Consider the following 21,456-nt stretch of genomic DNA (forward strand, 5'->3'; position numbering starts at 1 on the left):
GCTTACTTGATTTCATAGGAATTGTACAACACAAGCGCAACATTAATGGTTTGGGACATTGCGAGTAATAAAAACAACTACTGTCCCATCCCTTGCCACATACACCTACACACTACAATCTAGCTTTTGCTCCAGTGTTGCAACCAGGACCACTTAAAGCCTAGACAAATGTTCCAGGTCACACTATTCCAACATTCGAAGATTGTAAAAAAAATTGACTTAGAGGAAGTTGAACATTGCAGCTATACACATCTAAGCCACTGGGTCACGCATCCGACAGTTAATGCAGCAACCTTTAGAGACCACGATCCAATTGAAAGATTTGTGCAAAACAAAGGCCCTACAACAGGCCAAATAAGCACAAAATATGACATTCTTATGTTAAGCAAATCACTGATATGGGAGAGAGAAATAAGGAAAGAACAATGGAAGAATAGCAAGATGTGGCAAAAAAATCCTGCAGTGCTCTAGGTAAAGAGGACTCATATAAAGTAACCTTAAGTGGTAATTATATCCAAGGCCATGCCATGCATTTTTTTACATTCAAGTCCTCTGTGCTGGAGAGGATTTAGTTTCCTAGGTGGCTTTAAATGTATTTGGTGGAAATGCCTATGTTTTAAGCCATACGGGTAAGACAATTTGGCAGTCATGAAAGAAATTCTGGATTAAGCCAGCCCTGTCACCATAGAATCTGTCCTTTTGGGCATTAGATCCCCTCTGCTCAAATACTGCACACAGTTTTTACAGTGCAATTGTTTGGGGGATGCTAAGTCTGTCTAAGCTACAGTCTGGTAGGTCGATCGCCGTATCTGAGCATCGTGACAGTGAGTGTTTTCTTCCACAGCCTCCGCCGTAAGTACAAGTACATGGCAGTCCTGAGCAGTTACCCAGACTCTCAGAAACGTCAAACCCCAGCTCCTCCGCCTGATCTCCATTTTATTTCCCACATTACTCATCCCACAGCAGTGACAACTGCCCAGTTGGGAACGGCCCCTAATCCCTCATCCTCAGTAAAGAGCTTGGGAATACAACTGGATGACAAATTGACTTTGAATGATAATGTCAAAAACATCACAGTCTCCTGCTACTATAGTCTTTGTCTTCTCCGTAGATTTATTCCATATCTACCAGTAAAACATCGTAGAACGGTGGTCCAGGCGATAGTGGTGAGCTGCTTGGACTACGGGAATGCCCTACTGGCCGAAGTGGGTGAAGCCTTGGTAGCTAAACTTCAGGTCATCAAAAATACGGCGGCAAGGATGGTTTTAAACCACCCCCCAGGCTCTCCTTCACGCCCCTTGCTTAGAGAGCTTCACTGGCTCTCAGTAAAAAAGAGATCTTTTTTCAAGGTCTGTTGTCTCACCTTTAAAGCCATTAATGGAACAGGTCCTGGTTCTTTACAAAAGAAAGTTTGTAAGCAAAACTCCTGTTGTAACCTGAGATCAAATGCAATGGCACTGTTGAAGATTCTGCGCATTCGGCGCACTCGCTTAGGGGGCAAAGCCTTTTCTTATATTGCCCCCAAGTATTGGAATTCCATACCAGAGCTTTGCGTAAATCTACCTCTCATCTGGTTTTTAGGAAACAACTTAAGGCCTTCCTAAGTTAATTTTATTTGGGGTTTACTACATCACTTTTCCCTTCGGTTTTCACCTAAGTAAGCGCTGAGATGCCCCTGGGTGAGTCATGCGCTATATAAGAGGCCAATAACATAACATAACAACATGCCGCACAGTGCTCCCTCTGTCAGTCCGAATGGGGCCGCTACCTATTACAGACACAGGTAAGCCCTTCTCCTCATGTGTGAGGACCCCCTCTCAGTCAGTATCTCTCCCCTCTCTCCATCAGCTCCACTCTCCTGTGCCTCCATCCCCTTACCTCTCCCCATCCACTCCCCGCTCCTGTCCCTCCATCCCCTTACCTCTCCAGGGGGGGGGGCGCTGCGCTATGAAGGAGTGGAAGGAGCAATAGGCAGAGAAAGGAGGTTCCATGCAGGAACGCCTAAGTGCTAAAGAGTGCAAGGGCACATTTTCAGAGGGGAAGGTATTGTTGTAAGAGTACACCTTAAAGCTATACTGCTGCCCATTGGCCCCCAAAAAAATCTTGAATTAAGTGAATATTTTGAGACAGAGTAGAAGTACCCCGCAGCTTGCGAAGTCCGAAAAGCTCTGACCGTCAGACAAAAAACACTAGTCCTTTAAAGAGATAGCTTGCAGAGTCATTCCTCACTTAACACAGATTTCTCAGTGCACACAGATATTACAAGCATCGGCTTTAGACAACAGATTTAACAGCTGCCTATGGGGAATTCCTAAGAAGGTACCTAACAAACATCTTGAGGAATATATTCAAGTATTGTTCCAACATCTCCTGCAGAATCTGGCATCTGACCATCTGAAGCTCAACCGCACACATAGGGTGCTCTCCATCTTCCAACAGAAAAGGAATCTGAGGCCAGAAGTCATCACAAGGTTGCGTTTCTCCACAAGTAAGGAGAACACCTTGAGGGCAGCTCGCCAACAGGAATCCATTCATTTTCGAGATACCACTATTTCCCACTCACACTGGCTTGGTGTAAAATTGCACGCTGAGAGCATCCCCTGCAGATGGGGTTTTCCATTCTGCAGACATTTCACTTATAAAGGCACTTAATATGGGGTTACCAAGATTGTGGAGGTGAAGAATATCCTTGACTTACCAAGCATGAGTGATTCAGCTACTGGGGAGGAAGCACCACAAAACTACAGAACTGAGGAGAATGGCACATGCCTACCACCAGCAAAGCCTGAAAAGGCCAGAAACAACAACAAGGTCGTCAAGACAAAGAATCCATACCAGCCTCTTCAGAGGATGGCCAAATGACTTGTTAATTAACAAACCTAACGGGCTGCACTATCCTATCTACCCACGTGACCTTGGTACCGGTGAGGCACACATGACTGTTCTAGCCTTTACTCCCTTGAGAGGTGCTTACCAGGTGCCTACAATAAAAAGATGACAATAAAGTCACTTACTAACTCGCTGCGACAAAGAACTTTGCTACAGCATCAAGCGGGGCTAACCAAACGGTTCCTGGAGCTGGACCCACAATTTATAAGGACAATTGGTACACAAAACGACTATGGACACGGTTGTATGCTTCTATCTTTGAATTGGTTAGAAATGTTTTCATTTATGGTTATATTTTTGATATTCTTAAGTTCTATGTTTATTTCCCAAGTACTACTATGCAACAATAACCAAATCAGAGACTATATGATAATGTAGCAAGTTTCCCCATGCACTCTTCTTGCCCACCAAGGACTTCTGGAGAGAGGGGTACGAACTTGTGGGATGCAATACCAGGTTAATATCATGCTTACACCTGCCAGAGACCAATCAACCACCACTGTGGCAAATACATCAGGTATTAGTTTAAATGTGCAAAGGCTCAAAATCTCCTGTTATAAGGATAGCATTATTACAAAGGCTCAAATTGAAGAAGGATGGTGGATATAGCCCTCATCCACGAAATCGAAAAGATGTACTTAGACTCCGCTATTAATGGTTCCCCTCCCATTTCATGTAGTAGCTACATCTAAAACAAGGGGCATAGCTATACTGCTAAGGTAGGGCCTTCACTTCGAGTTAGAATCTAAATACCATGACAGAGAGGGGAGGGATGTGTGACACAATCACACATGCTTTTACAACGCATGCCATTACAATGCGAGCAATACAACAAACGCGTTGTTACCATGCGTTCCATTACCTGCCAGTCATTACAACGACTTGCCTTAGGGAAGCGCTCGACTTTGGAATAGTATATATATTTTATTTTTTTGTGGGGAGTTTTATATAGCGCAAACTAGCCCCAAAGGTATCAGAGCGCTTTCCATGACCACCAGTTACGTTACAGATGGACACATTCATTTTGTTAGGCATGGAGAGATTAAGTGATTTGCCCGGAATCACAAAATGTTGAGCATCCCTGCTGAGACTCGAACCCGGTTCCCCAGCTCTGAGGTCGACCACGCTAGCCGTTAGGCCACATATAGTATTACTATTCTAACTCCAGTCTGTGCAACAGTAGGGAAGGTGTTGGATTTAAACTCCAACAAGACGTTCCCTAATGCAAGTCGTTGTAACGACTTGCGTGGTAATGGAACGCATGGTAACAATGCATTCGTTGTATTAACTGCGTAGTTCTGGCTGCATAGTAAAGACTTTCCCAGAGAGGAGATTGATTGGCATCCAGGAGATGTTTGGAGACCTTCCATCGACGATATACTCAATATATGCTCCCAGCAATGAAAAATAATAATTCTACATATTTATGTTAGAGAGGAAACAAAATGTGAAGAAGTTGCACCACCGCAGGCATCAGTAGAGAGTATCACAGAGCTATACGTGGTGAAAGAACAGTGCAGGCCTACGTTCCACTATGTAGGAAGACAGGTGAAGAGTTCACTGGGAAATAGAGTGCATGATCATCAAGGTATTAAAGGAAAACTTGTGTTTTCAAGACTAAAGGAATTTTTAGTCACAGCACACAATGTAATGTAATAATTTAATTGTTCAGTTTATTAACACCATAAAAATGTTAACTTAAAATGGGCGGAATACAGCAGTTTTTTCAGCTAAAAGTGACTTGATTACCATCAAGCATTAATTCCTTATGTTGGAATAGTCTGAGCAGTATATTTTATTACAAAAAGCTATAAAATTCATGATTTAAACTTTTAAACTTTTGAGAGACACTCAGTCGATTGGGGAGATGAGCTTCTTGGTATTCTGGTTCTAGTAATACCCCAGCAATTGCATGGGTAGGCCAGTGTGCAAGGCGAATGATGTAATTCAAGTTTTTTTTTCCCAGTGAGGTGCTGAAGCCTTTAGTTGCGAGCTGTTGTTTTAAATTTTTCACAAAATGAACACATCTCCCAGGTATCCCATGTGATCTGCTGCTAAAGCAAATGAAGGATGCCTGTGCACAAGTACGTACTCCCTCGGCCAGAAAAAAACGGTTTAAGCAAGAGTCTCCTTTGCTGGTCTAAATTGGGACAGCAACACAGCAAATGCACCTATGTGTCTTGATTTTTTTGGCATAACCTGCAGGCACCGCAGTTGGATTCTGTTCCGAAAAGGACACGTTTGTTTGCTTGTTAATTGCTGTCTTCCATACAGAGTATGGGATGGCACCCTCCAAAGGGCAGAAACTTCAATCTTGAGTATCAGGATCGCTTCTTTAAATTGGCTAGATCGAGGGTTACTGGGGGTTTCATAGATTTTTTAAAGAAGTTTTTTATGGAGTTCTTAGGAGCCATCCTTTACTTGATGTAGTATTTTAGTATGGATGCCACAAAGATTGTGTTACAAGCCCCAACTCTAGTCTTAATCTGAAGCATCGATCATATTGCGATTGCTGAAATAATTACTTAAATTCTGTACTGTGACATTGCTCCAGGGTGACGTCCAGAGTGTATGGGTGGCATAATGACCATACTGTAGGGCTGGGGTTAAAGTTATCTTCCTTACTCCTAAAATAGGGGCTATGTTGGCGCTGCTTAATAAACAATTTAGTTCACCAATCTCAAATGTGATAGCTGCCACCTTCCTTTTAAGATCATTTATTTGGGCCATGGTTGTGCCTGGTCTTGTCTCCCAGATAACACATTGCTGTCTTCTTACACCGATATCCACCAAATATCAAGACTTTAGTTTTGTCCTGGTTCACCAGTAGATGGTAAGCCATGTTAAATTAGCTCAAGCTGTTAAGAGCCCCTTGTAAGCCGAATTTAGGGTGATCCATGACTACAATATCATCTGCATATTGGATTGTGTTGGACCTGGCCCTTTTGGCAGGTTCACCCCGAGACTTTTTGCTTTTTCCTAGTCTGTTTCTGTGACCTGGTGTTGGTGATTTTAGGCCTCTGCGCACTTTTTCACTAGCGCCTGGGAGCGCTTTATCTGTCCTTCTAGCGCTTGGGAGCGCTGTTTTCCTGTCCTAGCGCTGGGAGCGCTGTAATTGCCTTTATAGCGCTTGGGAGCGCTTTGTTTGCTGGAGGCCGGTGCCCACCCGGCATTTGCCCAGGATTGCATGAGGAAACGCGAGTGCCCACCTCGCTTCATATTTTAATTACGAGGGTGCCTACCCCTCTTTACCCCCGAAAGAAGTCACCGCTGCGGCCCGACCCGTTTTTAATAATGGCCGCCGCTGCGGCCCGCCTAGTTGTGGGCGGGGCCAAAGACGGAAGAGGAAAAGCCGGCAGGAAGAGGAAGCTGTGTGAGGAGGAGGACGGGAGCCCACCCCGCTTCCTCGCATGGCGGGTAATGAGTCCCGGGAGCCCCGTAGTGTTCAGGAGAGCCCCTGCGTCCCAAAGGGGGGGCCCAGCGGAAGTAGCACGGCTTCTCGTCCTGCGGAGGGGGCGCGAGGCACATTGCCAGTGCCTGCCCCTCCGCACAACCCGCATGGAGTCCTGGCCGGTGAGGAGTGAAGCTGGAAGGGTGGCCGAGGCCGCCAACGGCAGTGCGGGGTTCCCGGAGTCCAGGGGAGCCCCGCTGGAGAAGTACTGCCACCGCCCGGGACGTCCAGAAGGAACTCTGGTGAGTGGGCTCATGTGTTCTGCCAGAGTCCGGCCCTGGGAAGGTGGTGCCTTTAGGGCGGCCCCGGATGGCAGTGGGCCGCCCCAACGTTGTATAGAGCCTGTTAAGGCTCCACCTGTACGGGGGCATTATTGGTTATTTAGAGCCTGCCGCGGCTCCAACGACCACGGGGGCATCTTTATAATTCGAGGGCCCAGAGGGGCCCGTGTTCTGCCCCTGAGGGCTCCACTCTTTGGGGACATATTTATTTAAGGAGCCAGTGGTCTACGGGGGTACAGTGTCTTTAGAGCCTGTGGGGCTCCAGCATTTGGCCACAGTATTTGTTTTAGAGCCAGGTGGCTCCAATGTGGCACAGTTACAGAGCCAGATGGCTCCAAAGTCCCTCTGTTGATGTCAGAGCCTGTGTGGCTCCAACCCCTGCGGCACAGTTTGTCTTGAGGGCCAGTGAAGGCCCTGCTGCAGTTTTGCATCCCAGCTGCCCAGCAATTAGTGGGCAGCTGCACCGTTTAGGCGCTTGGGATTGTCCTCAGCTTCCCAGCAAGTAGTGGGCAGCTGCAACGTTTAGGTTTTGCACCGTTGGCGCACCCCTGACAGGTGAATAGGGCGCAAGGCCCTAAGGTGATTTTGCGCAATGTGGTTACCTGCTATGTTTATGATGGTAATTGCCTAATGTGAGTTTTGCGCAATGTGATGTGGTGCTAGGAAATGTAATGCATTTAATATGATTACGCACCTTGTTCGTACCCCGCTGAATGTATGTTTTATGCATCATGTGTTTTCTTTCCCTACACCTCTGAATGTTGTGATGCATCATGTGTAATGTGTTCTTGCTTATACCCCTAATTGAATTGTGATACTTAGGTGGTTGTTCTTTCTAGTACAGGTGGTCCTAGTGAGGTCCTGGTTCCCTGCGTGACATTCTTCTAAGGTGGTTATGGTTGCATAGGTGGTACTTGTCTGTTACCAATGGTTACTGGTTGTGTGCTATATTTGCTAATTTGTGCTACAGTGATTTTATATCCTATATTCTATGTTCTAGAAGTGCTATTTCTACTAAGTGCTGATTCTGACAGGCGCCCACGTGGCCCTGTCCTGTGTAAATAATCCCTTGTGAATATTGCCCGTGCCAGTTGGCACCATGTATAATGTGTGATTACTATCTGATGTGTTTTGACAATACAAAAGTTATTTTTATATAACCTTGTGTGGAGTTCCTTTTGTGGTGTGCCTAGGATGTTGTTGCTGTTGTGTGCGTGCGCAAATGCTTTAATCATTGCCTCCGGGATAAGCCTGTCTGCTCGTGCCAAGCTACCAAGGGGGTGAGCAGGGGTTATCTTGGCGTGTGACTCCCTTTCCCTGACTAGAATGGTGGTTTCTGCCTGGCTTTGGCGTCAGACTTAGCCAACCAGAAATAGCCAGTTCTAACAGATTGTTTTCAGAGTGATGGTGCGTAGCTTTGGAGGAACCAAAGTACTAGCATCCTGTGCCTTCCCTAAATCAGCTGTGTACAGGTTGAACAGCATGGGGGCCAAGAAACAGCCCTGTTTTAACCCACGGTTTGTGCCAACTTTTCGTGTGACCGTCGATGGGCCGTTTTTCACTTGTACCCACATCTCTGTTTGTAACGAAATAATGGCACTTAGAAGATTTGGCGGTATACCCCATGTATTGAGCTTCTTTCAAAGGGTTGCACTGTCCACCCTGTGAAAAGCTGCACTATAGACTATAAAGCAGCACAGGAGAGGTAAGCTTTTCTTCTGAAGGGCACTATACCTGAGGACTGATAGTGCTTGGATGTTGTTTATAGCAGATGCCCGACCCTGAAGCATGATTGGAAACAAGGCAGAATGTCCTCCTCAGCTACCCAGATCCTGATTAGATGTTTTAATAGAATTCAGGCAGAAACGTTTGGCTCAATCTAAAGTAAAGTGACCAATCTGTAATTTGCCGCTAGCATCCGATCTCCATTTTTGAATATGGGGCATAAAATGGATTTTCTTCAGACTTCAGGGATAATAACGTTTTGAAAGGAATATTTATACAGCACTACAAACACCCTGGCCCAACTTGTATGGGCATCCTTGAATAGGCCAGCTGGAAGGCCATTTGGGTCTGGGGTTCCATCTGATTTCAGCTGTTTAAGGATTTTAGCAAACTTCCAGAAGCTTGTTAGACTTCCCAAGCTAGATTGGCTCTCCTCCACAAAGTGACCCTCATTGTGAGCAAGATCATCATGATGATGTGGCCTAAGCTCACGAGCTCCCGGATTTGCAGTGAGAATTATTTTTCTAACTGTAGTTTCAGACTGACTGCCACCTGGTTTGATGTCTGACTGATCCATACACAGCTCGGCGGTATGCCACAGCCATGCTGCTTCAGAGGCTCAGTTTTCCCTGGTCGCAGTAATCACTGTTTAAATGTGTTGACAAGGGCCCAGAAGCGAGCTGGTTAGAATATTTTAGTAACTGAAAGACTGTCGCCCATCTTTGTCCTATCTTTCCTTCTCATGCTCCCAAACAGTTTTTTATGTGACATTCTGGCCAATTTTACTGCAGCAGCTGTAGTTGTTGATGGATTAGGCTGATGAGCATGCTGGGCTTTACAGAGGGATCTTTTGGAGAGGGTACTTGCTTTGCTATAGAGACCAGGCTTCACCATTTTCCAGCCCGCCTGGTGAAAGTTGGGCTTGTGCACCAGTTCCAGTCTATGCCTTGGCCGCTGCCGACGTAGACAACGAAGTTGCTCCGTGCTCTCGACTTTTTAAATCGTGACAACGCATCAGCTGCCATTGAAACAGTTTTGTTCGTTTTTTTTTAAACAATACTTAAACCTTCCTTTCACTTGAAGCTCCTGTTTCTAATTTCGACAGAGTGTTGTCGTCAATTGATTTATTTCAACTAGCATCACTGACCTAAATAGGAAGTGTATGTTACACAGCTTTAAAGGGTCACCACTCAAATGCACTAAACCCATGTCCTGATGATGGTCTTATGAAATAATACCGCAAAGACCGAAACGTCGACAATTGTGTCTAATTCTGCACGTGATTCACCAACCACGATTGATTTTCATTTACTCTTGGATTTGAAGTCATTGTGTTATTACCTGTTAGCAGTTTAGACTTACTTTCTGATGTATTGGTGGAACATATAATACACTCCCTGTATATCTGAAATGCATTTTTTGTACCCTATTTTATCATTAATTAATTTTTTGTCCTTAAGTAAATAACAATCTTTTGTCTCTAAACATCTGGTTATTGTATTCATTTATTATTTCAGTGTGGTAACATTACTTTCTTGTATTAGAGAAATTCACTATCCTCAGCCACTAATTCATAGTAGTGTGGGTTCTCAATTAATTAGAGTCCTGAACTTGCTGAGATTTGATAACTCAAACAAAGTCCCTTGCTGGCCCATTTCCCTCAATCGATTATCTGCCCAAGCCCGCAAAGGTGTATTGGGTTGCTCACCTATTCTCAATTTGTATCCAGGCAAGACCTCCCTTCACTGCTTTCAGTGATTTTTTTTAAGCCCTGCCATGTTCCTTGAAATTATTGAGAGTTTAGATTTTGACTTTCATGCTATTAGACTTAAACTCCATGATTTTGTTGGGAGTCTATATTTTGTCTTTTTGCTGTTTGACTTTTGACTCCAATCAGGGCTGAGCAATGTAGCTCAATGTTCTGTGAGTGTGATTCTCCTGCCGCCCCACCTCCTGATGAACGCCTCTAGTGGGGGCGAATCACACTTCTCTCTGAATAAGCATGTGTACAATGGTTAAAGCTCTTGAACTGTTGATGTCCTCTCTGTCCAAGCTTCTGTTTCCTCCTGACATGCCCTGAAGGATGCTTTGTGTTGTCTGCCATATGGGTGGATTTAGTAGGACTTACAGGTATTTTGGAGTAATAGGTTTATCCAAGTATATCCCCCAATCTGGAAAGGTATTTTTTCTCCCCACACTGCTTCTCTCAGAACCACACTCCTCCACATTGTTCTTCAGACTGCCTCTTTGTAGTTTAAAGAGTGTTGGGTCAACTATCACCCATAACGAGTCCTCTGTGGTAATATGCCTGAAAGCAGAGATGTGACTACACAATATTAGCAGCTTCCCATGGTTAGGCATATCCTGAGGACCCATGGGGCAATTCCTAGGTATAAAGATTATTTTGGGGAGGTTCGGTGTCGGCCACCCCCAGGAGGACCAGTTGGGCAAGTTGTAAGGGCTCAGGATTAGTTAGCTGGAGATCCCAATGTTCCCTCACATGCTCTGCTATGTTACAATTGTACAGGCTTTCACAGTTCGCCTTCCGTTCCAAGTGGCTGAATTTTGGATTGCTACATGAAATCACCAGCGACAATGTGAGACTCCTAGCCCCAGACTGTATTCCCTCACTGCCCGGCTTTTGGGGTTAGAGGGGCATTGCTCCTGTAGAGGGATCCCAAATCATGGTTCCTAGAGTGTGGCCCTGGGATGAAACTGGGCAATTTGATGCTTCCAGGTCCTTATATACCTCATGTGTACTTAAGACTTCGAGGTTCATCTTGATTCTGACCAAGCTTCTCAGACAGGGAGTCAAGGACAAGACCCAATGTGCCGGGAGCTGTTTCTGTGGGCAGGTCAGCAAGTGTGGTTGCTTCATTAGTGCCTGACCAGCTGGACGATTCCAAGACTTTGGCTGATGGCTGCTGAGTCTTAGCCTTGGTTGCTTGCCCAAATATTGGATACAAATTGGTGGAGTTGCTTTATAGTTGACTTTAACTTTGCTCTTTTTATAGAAGTTGATTCTTTGTTAGTCTTTTTAGTTTATTTTTTGCCTCCTTGAAAAACTTGCCACAACAGGGATGGTAGTTGGACTTGCGATTAGAAGGACGGGACTTGGCCTCCTGTGGCTGTTGATTCACTGGGCATCAAATACATTCCCTGCTCAGTCTTCCATGATTAACTTTATGTAGTCCGGATTAGATTGGGTTGCCGGTAGCTCAACCCCCCCCCCCCCCGCAGAAACTACCTCCAGGGGGTCTTCCAGGGTCCCCTTACCCACCTTCATTGTGCTCATCAGCTCCTCTAAAGCATGGCTTATTTCCTGAGGTTATGTGTCCAATCTTAATGTATTGGCCTTAGTGGCCTCCATCAGTGCACCCAAGACCTCTGGAATGGAGGTCTTGTGTTGATAATTACGTCTGGGCGGTGAACTCCGCTCAGCTTGTTGAGTTTGCAGAGTTTTCTGCACTCCGCGTTACGTGGAGATCACGGAGTTCTGAAAAACTCTGCTTCGCGTAGCGGAGTAGAGTTTTTCCCCTCACTTGCATTCATCAACATCAAGTTGGAGAACACGTGCGAGGAAAATCTACCTCCCAGCAAGATTTTTCCTTGTTCGCGATTGTCAACATCAAGTTGCCGAGCGTGAGCGTTGAAAATCAACCTCCTGGCAATATTTCTCAACGCGGGTGGTCAGATTTCTCATTGTGAGTGATCGCGTATGCTCGTGACTGCTTGCGTTGAGAAATCGTCCGTTTGTTTTGAGAAAGCTGCAGCTCGAGTAGAAATCTACTCGAGCAGCAGAAAGGAAGCAGTGCCCGCTTGCAGTGTGCATGGTGCTGTTTGCGATGATTGCACAGTGCGGACAAGCACCTGGCACTGAAAATAACGGTGAATGGTGAATGGTATTTATCTAAAGAAACTCCACCGAGCACCGCATAGTGCGGCAGAGTTTTTTTTGCACTTCGCGGATTTCCACACAGCGAAACTCTGTGAACTCCGCCCAGGCTTATTGATAATGGGGGAGCATGGGCAAAGTTTATCCTATCCTAAAGTGATTAATTTAATGTCCATTCAGGTAAATTTGTTCCCTAGGTCTGCCAGGTGTGTTGCAAGTGACTGGAGCAAGTCGATCAGTAGCTACATTTTACTAGCTTACCTGGGAAGAGCCCTAGATATTGTATCCTGCAAGGCACTTATGTCTGCCAGCGTTGGAATCTTTAGAGAGACCTGATATGAGTCTGAGGTGTTGTTGCTCACCCTTTATTGCAATATGGGTTTTGACTGTCCGCTATTTGGGCCTCATTAGAGGCTAAAAATAGATCCGAGAGGTTGCTAAACTGTTGGTCTGTATTTTCAGCAGATGGTATATGTTGACATTCCTTGCTGTGTGGGTGAAATGAAGCACTGAACTTATACTAGGCTGCAAAGGAGGTGTAGCAGGCAGGAGAGGACGCATGAGGGAGAGCTCATGCCGGCCGCAAGTCACACCCTATCCTAGGTGGGCCACTTCTACTGACTGGTGACTCAAACCACCTTTTGCTGTACCTATACCAGCAACCTTGCGATCCCATACTCCTGCCTGCCATCACTACCCTTTGCCTCCTCCACTCACTCTGCACCTGGATGGCTTGCTGCTGGCTGCTACTGATGCATCTGGCATGGCTGCAGTAGGTAATCCCTGCCCGAGACAGATGGTTCCTTGCCCCGCTGGGTGCTTGAGCATGATGAGAGATCACATGTCCAAGTACGATCTGAATACTCAAATTACCGTCCTGGACCTACTCTCCAACAGTCATTTCATGGTATATGAGACGTGCGGTTTGAGGGTTATTATCTCTTGAGCACAGAGGGAAGGGACCAGTTGCTACCAATCTAGTTTATAGTTTAGAGCCAAACAATTATGGTAACATTTAGAAGTAGTTGAAGTATTTACATTTTTAAATGTGTTGATGATGAATGCATGAGTAGGCATATAAATAGGAATGTGGCCAAAAAGTGATGTTGCAAAATTATGTTGCGACATATAATGTTTAATATATGACTGGAAAGACAAATTGACAGATTTCTTATTTGTGAAAAATAAAAAGAAGAAATATTGAGTAGATAAAAATTAGATTATAATTGCTACTAGGGGTACTGTGTACTATGGAGACTCCCTCAGACCACATGCAAAAATCCTTTACAGGTGATCAGCAAAGGTTGCAAAAGTAGTCCAAGGAATGATTTAAAGACACTCAAACACATACATCTCCTTGGCCGAAGGAAGGAGCATTTGATGACAAAATATTAGAGCACATTGTTGCACATCTCAAGAGTAGATATGCAGGAATTACATTGCAGAAGCGAGAAGCCACCTTAGCCTTATGGCGAGTCTTCTGTGAAAAGTCAAAGGACTCATCAAATGCTGACACATCTAGTACCTTGCCTACTCTTCCACCTCCATATCACTATGAATACTTCTCCTAAGGTACCTGGTATTTATCCACAGGCGCAACTACAGGAAGCTGCAGTGGGATTTGAGAAACTTGAGGTATTTGCCTGCTGTATTTATGTCCCAGCAAATGAGGCAACAATGGAACCTTGTCAGAGGCTATACAAACTTTGCATAATCTACAGAAGAAAGTGGTAGATGAGGTAGGTGCCCCAGATAACTGGCTTGGTGGATGGTTTGCTTTACTACCATCCTGTATGTCTTTCCTGTTAAAAGCTTTACTGCCAGCTCTTGTGACACTGTTGTTGATATATTGTGGTGTTTAATAGCATGTTGTAGAAGGATCAGTACAATGTTTACAGTTAGGACACCTACACAAGTAGTAGATGCTCAGAGTATATCAACCAAGTGCAGACTCAGGATTAGAGCCAGTAGTTGAAATATCAACTTGAGGGGGCTGTAAGAGAGGAAACAAAAACGTGAAGAAGTTACGCCACGGCAGACATTAGCAGAGAGCGTCACAGACTTATATGTGATGAAAGAACAGTGCAGGCCTAATTGCAAGACAGCTGAAGAGTTCACTGGAAAATAGAGTGCATGATCAGCAAGATCTTAGTTAAAGGAAAACCGTGTTTGCAAGCCTAAAGAAATTTATGGTGACAGTACACAAGCACGTATTATGTTTTCTCAGTGATTGAAAATGTGACTTAAATAATAAGGGTAAGAGAAAGAGTTAGCCAAGTGTACACAGAATTGATAAGAAGTCTTGGGAGAAGAACAATAAAACAAACATGCATACGAAAGAGATCAATAAATGGTTTGTTTAGCATAGGTTAAAAGTGCAATAAAGAATGTGTACAGAAAAGGTTCGGAGTTTGAGGACACATCATTTGTGAAATTTTTGTAACAAATACGTGACTTTTGAGTAACCTATTTTTTGACCTTTTTGTAAGACACATGGGGCATATGTACAAGGAAACAGCACAGGGCAGCGCTGCAGAAAAGTATGCAGCGTCGCGCTGAACCATTTCCGAAACGCAGGGATGCACCATATTTACAAGAATACAAGGCACCCATGTGTTTTTCCTAGTGCTGACACTAAAAATAACTGCCTAGCTCCAACACAAACACCCTTGTGCAAGAGTGCCTGCGTTGCAAGGATAATTGTTTGCATGATGGAAGGTGTCCCTTTCTATGTGTTCTGCAAAATGCAGAATAGATAGAAAAAGAAAAAACTAGGAGAAATAAAAGTATTTCTCCTCATTGCGCCAGTCTAACGCCTGCTATTGCATGGCTTTAGTTTTTGTTGCTGCCTCAGGTATTCAGATCCTTATAAATCTGGGGCAGCGTCAAAAAGCAATAGGTGTTGCGGTGGAACACCCACAGCAACACCCATTGCATGCCCTTTCACACAGATAGCTGTGTGAAAGAGTACCATATTTACAAAGGGGTGTTAAGTCACAAAAAGTGGCTTAACGTCACTTCGTAAATATGGAGCAGAGGATGGTGCCACGAACGTCAGTAAAAGTGACATTCTGGTGGCGCAATCCCCTTTTACATATACCCCATTGTTCATGTGCCTATATTTAAGTGGCTGGCTGCAAGCAGCCCTTTGAGACCAGCTGCTTATCTGTGTGGGATGGCGACTCTCCCTGCTGCGACACTAAACCTGCTTTTGCCTTGCCAAGAGGAGTCTTGTGTTGTTTATTACAGTTTACCTGCAACAGGTGCCGATGCCAGGAATTGCATACGCCTCCAAGGCCACATCCTTATAGGCGGTGATTTTAACACTACAGGAGACTGGGCCACTTCAAGCTTTACACGCTTCGCACTCACACAGAATGTTGCGCAAGATGGACTACCGCATCTATTATTGCGCGATGCTCCCAAGAAATTTTTGTACATAAAGGGCACTTACGACAAAAAAGGAGAAAAGGTGGATAGATTGTTAGCAGATAAACTGAAAGAAGCACGTACCAGAAACCATACTCATATCATCCGCAACAAGCAGGGAACTACCCACACTGACACCCAGTCTATCTTAGATTGCTTTGTCACATTCTAAGTAATGCTCTTTACTAACAACAATCTCTGTCAAAACACGTACGATGCATGCCTTGCCCCAGAGGAACCCAACTTGAGGAAGAGATAACGGCAGATGGAGGTCAGGGTGGCATATATGCTATACCAGGTCACAAAGCACTGGGTCAGATGGGTTCTTGCATTGTTTTACAAAGCATTTGCCACACTAGCTACACCCCCTTGCAGAGGTCTTTCACAGCATAATCACACATGGAAAAGTTACTGACACAATGACTGAATCACACATTACGCTATTATTAAAACCACAAAGGAACCCACATAGTGCATTTCTTACAGACCCACTGCCCTGCTTAACAGCAACTTAAAAATCTTTACATCTATAATAGTCATTTAATTACACGCAGTTTAGTCTGCCTTCATTTCCCCACAATGCACATGCTTTATTCACATTTGCCAAGCCAGAAATAATACCAGACTGGCCACTATGAGGTGGACAAAAGAACCCTTACACCGAGGGTCCTTCTCTCTCTAGGCCTTCGACAGGGGTAACTGGACTAACTTTTCTAAACTATTAGATAGGAGTCCTGTGGGCCCGACCTTAAAACGTATGATTTTTGCTGCCTTCCAAAGACCAACAACTAAACGAAGTGACTGAGGAACTCTCGCCCTGGCTCCTTATTGCACGAAGGACTAGGCAGAGCTGTTCCCTGTCTCGCTGGTGTTAGTGTTATCAGTGGAACCTTTTGTCCAGAAAGTACAAGCCAACACAAATATAAAAAGCCTGGCAGTAGGCATCGAGGAAATAAAGCAAGCTCTATATGCATACAACGTATTGTGCTTCCTCACCGACCCCTCCACTTCCATCCTTGCACTTAAAGAAGACTAGCCATGTTTCACTGAGGTCTCTGTCTTCTCTGTGAACTACATACAATCTAGAGGCCTGGGGGTTAATAGGCTCAAACACCTTATTTGGGAGTGTATATTTGTTGGAACATGGGTGGCCCTCTCTGAAGGGTCAAATGCAAAAACAACAGGTGATGGACATAATGCAGAACAATGTCATACATTCACCCCAGTACAGAGAGCTGGGCCTAAATCCATCGTTTTTTTGCTCACCATGCCATTCCAGTTTGAACCCAGCCATATGCAAATCAGTCTTGACCCTCTCTGAAGGGTCACCTCAAACCTTTTGCCTTCCTGCTCCTCTTGCTCAAGTGGAGAATGCTGTCCTCGTGAAGACCCCATGATGGAATGGCACTTGGACGAGGGAGAGCGACTTCCGCCTTATGAAACGACTTCACTAAGCGGCCCCAATAGAGGTGAAAGACAAGGCCAGCAGGGACGTAACTGCCCATAGAGGTATTTGCAAATAAAACAACACATAAGGAGGGCATATCTTTGCTGTACAAGGCCATTTCAGACTTGGAGCCAACCTTACACAAAACTACATGATGGTTTGGGAGGGGGATCTGGGGCACGAAATCCCAAACAACACTTGGCAAAAGATTTTAAGACTGGCTAAATCGTCCTTCTGCGACGCCCACCAGGAGAATGCAGAAAAGTTACTCACAAGATGGTGTCTTTCCCACTTTATGCTTTTTTTGGTGGCATGGATGTTTGCTGGACAGGGGGGGGGGAGAGGGGGTCATATTTCCTTGTACGGTGGTATTGAATTTTTGTTCAGGATTATTGGACAGAAAGGTTTTTATCACATATCAGATTATAATTGGGCAAAACACCACCTATGGACCGACTATTAGTCCTGCTAGTAGACCATGGCATGAGTAGTGCATATTCTTTGAAAAACCCATCGGGTACACTCCTTACGCACCTCTTGACTGCAGAAGGCGTGTCCCTCGCCCAGTTCTGGAAACAGCCATCCACTCTGCCCATACATGTTTGGTAGGGCAAGTCCTGGACCAATTATGCCCTGGAGAAGCTCACGAACTTGGTGCATGTCGAACGCACCAATTTCGAATGATATAGCTTCCCTTTAAAACCTACATGAAGCGAGGTCGAACACTTGAAGCAACTTTGACAGGCTTTGCGGCTGGACTGAGCAAATCTCCATGCAATATCTTCCTCCCGACAAACCTCCCCTCATATAAACTCTTTGGACATAGCACAACCTCTCCTTAACACAATATTGGATTTTTCTGCTTGATTTCTCAACGCAATAGGGAACATTTTTAAAATAAAGTATTAAAAACAAAATAGCTCCTTGAGTCAAGCTATCCTAGCATATGGCTGGGTTCAAACTGGAATTGCATGGGGAGCAAAAAGATGATGGATTTAGGCCCAGATCTCTGTACTGGGGTGAATGTATGACATTGTTTTGCATTCTGTCCATCGATTGTTCTTTTTGCATTTGTCACCCGAGTGGGACGGGTATGCTCAGACATGGGTCCAGTGCTCTCCATGCCACTGGAGTCAAGCTATCCTGGCTGATGAGCGGGGAAAACCCGAAACCAATCTTAGGATGCTTCTTTCCAGTCCAGGGAGGACCTGTCCTGGCAGTTCGGGCTGAACTGCTCCTATTGGGCGCAGGGCCAAGACTGATTAGCATATATCTCGGTTCAAACTCAAAAGGCATGGGGAGCAAAAAAACGATGGGTTTAGGCCCAGATCCCTGTACTGGGGTGAATGTATTACATTGTTCTGCTGTCTGTCCATCAATTGTTCTTTGAGCTATATTTCCTAGCAGAGCCTGAACCGAATTGAGAATCGAGTTCTGGGGTACAGGGGCTCTGTGTTGAAGGTATACTTCCCTGTTGATGCCATAGCTTATGATAGAAACCCCCATTTTAGAACGTATATAAGCAACCAACATGTAGTATGGTGTATGATATGGCACAATTGAGAACATTGTCTGCATACGATTTGATTTAACTGCTTACATGAGGGAACATTGTCAAGGGCCTCTGTTGGCATAAAATGAGCTCAGCTTTACAAACAACATCTGTAAATGTTTCTACGGATTTTCCTAGAGATAGTCTGCAACTGCCTGTGGGATGATAAAACAAGATCTCTCAAAAAATCGTACCATAACTATTATGTTTTCTTTTATCATGATGGCCTGGTCCATTGGTGTCACTATGCAATTTCGCACATTGCAAGTGTTGGTTGTATGGAAGGCCGCTAAACTAGATATTTTGAGTTTACGTACATTCTTTGGGATGATAGTATGTACTTTCGTCAGCATATTTCTGTTGTTTAGTTCTGTTCGTTGTTCAACCCATAGGTGTGTCCCATACCCGTTCACATGGTCTACTTAGAGAAAGGATTCTAATTCAATCCAAGATTGTTTATAAAGACCTGAAGACATCCATGTGCTGAACACGTATCTAGAAATAACCAGCGTCCCAGCAGCAAATACAATTGTACCTGTCTGTCTAAAGCCAGTCAATCATGTGCTTTAATATGATTATTGGGCGACTTTTTCCATAAACAGGTGGCTGAAACAAAACAAACAAAGCTCCTGCAGCCAACTGTAACCCCAGTAGATACGAGATCTGAAGGTTAGCTATCCTTTCAGACTTAAGGGCACGAGGTAAACCCTGGCCCTTAAATTAAACCTTTGAGCCAGGGATTAATTTGAGCCAGTGGTTTCTGGTGCTCGGCACCAGCACCGAATTGTCAACAGCAATGCTTGCGACAGTCTGCCATAAGTTGGCGCTGTCTGGCTAATTTAGAGATGACCACAACAACAGTTAATTATGATTTCAATATTCATTAAAAATTACCTGCTGCCCTAGCCATTCCTATTACTTTGGGGGCCTGAATAATTTATTTATTTAAACTTATAAGGCGCACAGCTACCCGCAGTGGGTTTCCCGGCGCAATTCTGAATTGTCTCACTTGTAGGAGTGTGATGGTCAGTAGTTGTGTTGTTACTATCAGTGGCAGCATGGCAGGGGCAATGTGTGGTGCAAGTTGGGGTAGCCTCCTGACAATAGCCATGACACTTATTGTTTTTTTTACTAATTAAAGACTGCTTTGAGTAGTGAGTGGCAAAACCGTATGCAGCACGATGCGTGATTGAGAGGATTCATTGCACTATCCATGTCAGAACTGGCAGCCAATAAAACCTCTTTATTCAGTATTGTGGAGCTGAGTGCAGGTGTACAAATCCTCCTTTATAGTATCCTGAAAAAAAATGTCCACATTGTGCGCAATCAAATACAATACACACGTGCCTTATTCAGAAAGAACCTCACCCGTCCAGCTTTAAGCTGGTATAGGTGGACAATGTACATTGGTTTGTATTGGTGATGGCTTGATTAGACATATCTGATAGAAACTTCTATCCGTAGATTCATTACTGTAGTAAAGTAGGATCTGCTTCTATGATTAACCCCCCCTTTTTGCCTGCATCGTTAGTGCCTGTGCATAATACAGGAACCTTCCAAGGCATGTGAAGCATCAAAGACACGCTGCTTTACACTCCTTCTGGACGAAGCCGGAAGGCTGCTCTCCACAGCTATCACTTAGAAAGTTTTCTAAGGTTGTCGAAGATCTCTTAAATCACCATAAGGGTTGTCTGGACTTGTGCAGGGGGCCCACTTACATAAGTGGACATCATATACCAGGCCAGCTTCTCATACTTACCTTAGACTATTCCCCATGCGTCAGACTGGATCTGAAAATTTCAATGAGCAGTACCCCTGAGCACCAACAGGTGGCGTCATTGGGCTCCGCATGGCGGAAGCATCCATGTCGGAAGTGGCAAGAGCGTTGCCTATAGAGGTCCCCCCCAAGCACACTGACATCAGTTCTTTTCTTTCTGCGCAAGTCAGTGCTGATCCAGAGAACAGCTACCACCAGTCACTTTTTGACAGAACTTTTGTCGAAGATTTTTTGAGGCATTGTCTCCTGGTGTGGCAGGTATAGCTGCGAGGAAGGCTGGTTTCAAGCACAGTGGCATTTGTCACCTGCAAATATCGATGACGGATCCACACCTCATCTAACTTTGATGTCTTAAATGCGACCACAACGCTAAGACCTGTGTCGATTGTTGTGCAGTGCACCTCAAGGCCTTGAGGGAGCATTCCCTTAAGCTGCCAGCTGCACAACGCTTCAACTGTGTCAATCCCCGTTAAGAGAAAGGTCCCGGGATAGGTCACAGAGACATTCCAAGTGTTCATCATCTCAGTCAGAGTTGTCTGGGCGATTGGGTAAATCCCACAAACATAAGAACAAGAACTCGACTTTGTCCAATCTGAAGTTTTCCAATGAGATATGGGAATGTTAGCATTCAAGGCCAGCTCCTCGGATGAGCTTGTGCAAGGGCTGTCTCTGCGCCTTCCAGGGTTTCCTGGAGCCATGGCAATCCCCCCGCCCCCAACTCCATGAGTCTGTGAGGCCATGCACCTCATACTTGGGTGGCCCGTCACCATTGGCTCGAACTCAGGCCATGCAGGTGCAGAAGGGGCACCCTACTGGTCTTATGGCAGAGGGCTCACCCCTGGCGCCAATCAGGCTCCTTGGATCCATGGATGGATCCGAACCTACACCACTTGAACCACCTCAATCTTCTCAAGTGCAGAATCCATTGCTGACATACCCGACGGCAACGTCCCCTTACTTCTCCCCAACACGAAGCTGGAAGTGCATTGTCCGACACCAACTTCAGCATG

At 45.0% G+C, this 21,456-nt stretch overlaps 1 long non-coding RNA gene across 1 annotated transcript in view; it reads left to right on the forward strand.

Moving 5' to 3' along the window:
- The window catches only part of LOC147725413 (uncharacterized), a 108,910-nt gene that overhangs the window by 9,759 nt on the left and 77,695 nt on the right, over positions 1-21,456 (forward strand). Inside the window, exon 3 of the long non-coding RNA XR_015309826.1 lies at positions 13,835-13,980. This is a non-coding gene — a long non-coding RNA (uncharacterized LOC147725413). The remainder of the gene's footprint in view (positions 1-13,834; positions 13,981-21,456) is intronic.

Source organism: Lissotriton vulgaris, chromosome 3_2 (genome assembly GCF_964263255.1).
Source record: "Lissotriton vulgaris chromosome 3_2, aLisVul1.2, whole genome shotgun sequence".
Classification (NCBI taxonomy): domain Eukaryota; kingdom Metazoa; phylum Chordata; class Amphibia; order Caudata; family Salamandridae; genus Lissotriton; species Lissotriton vulgaris.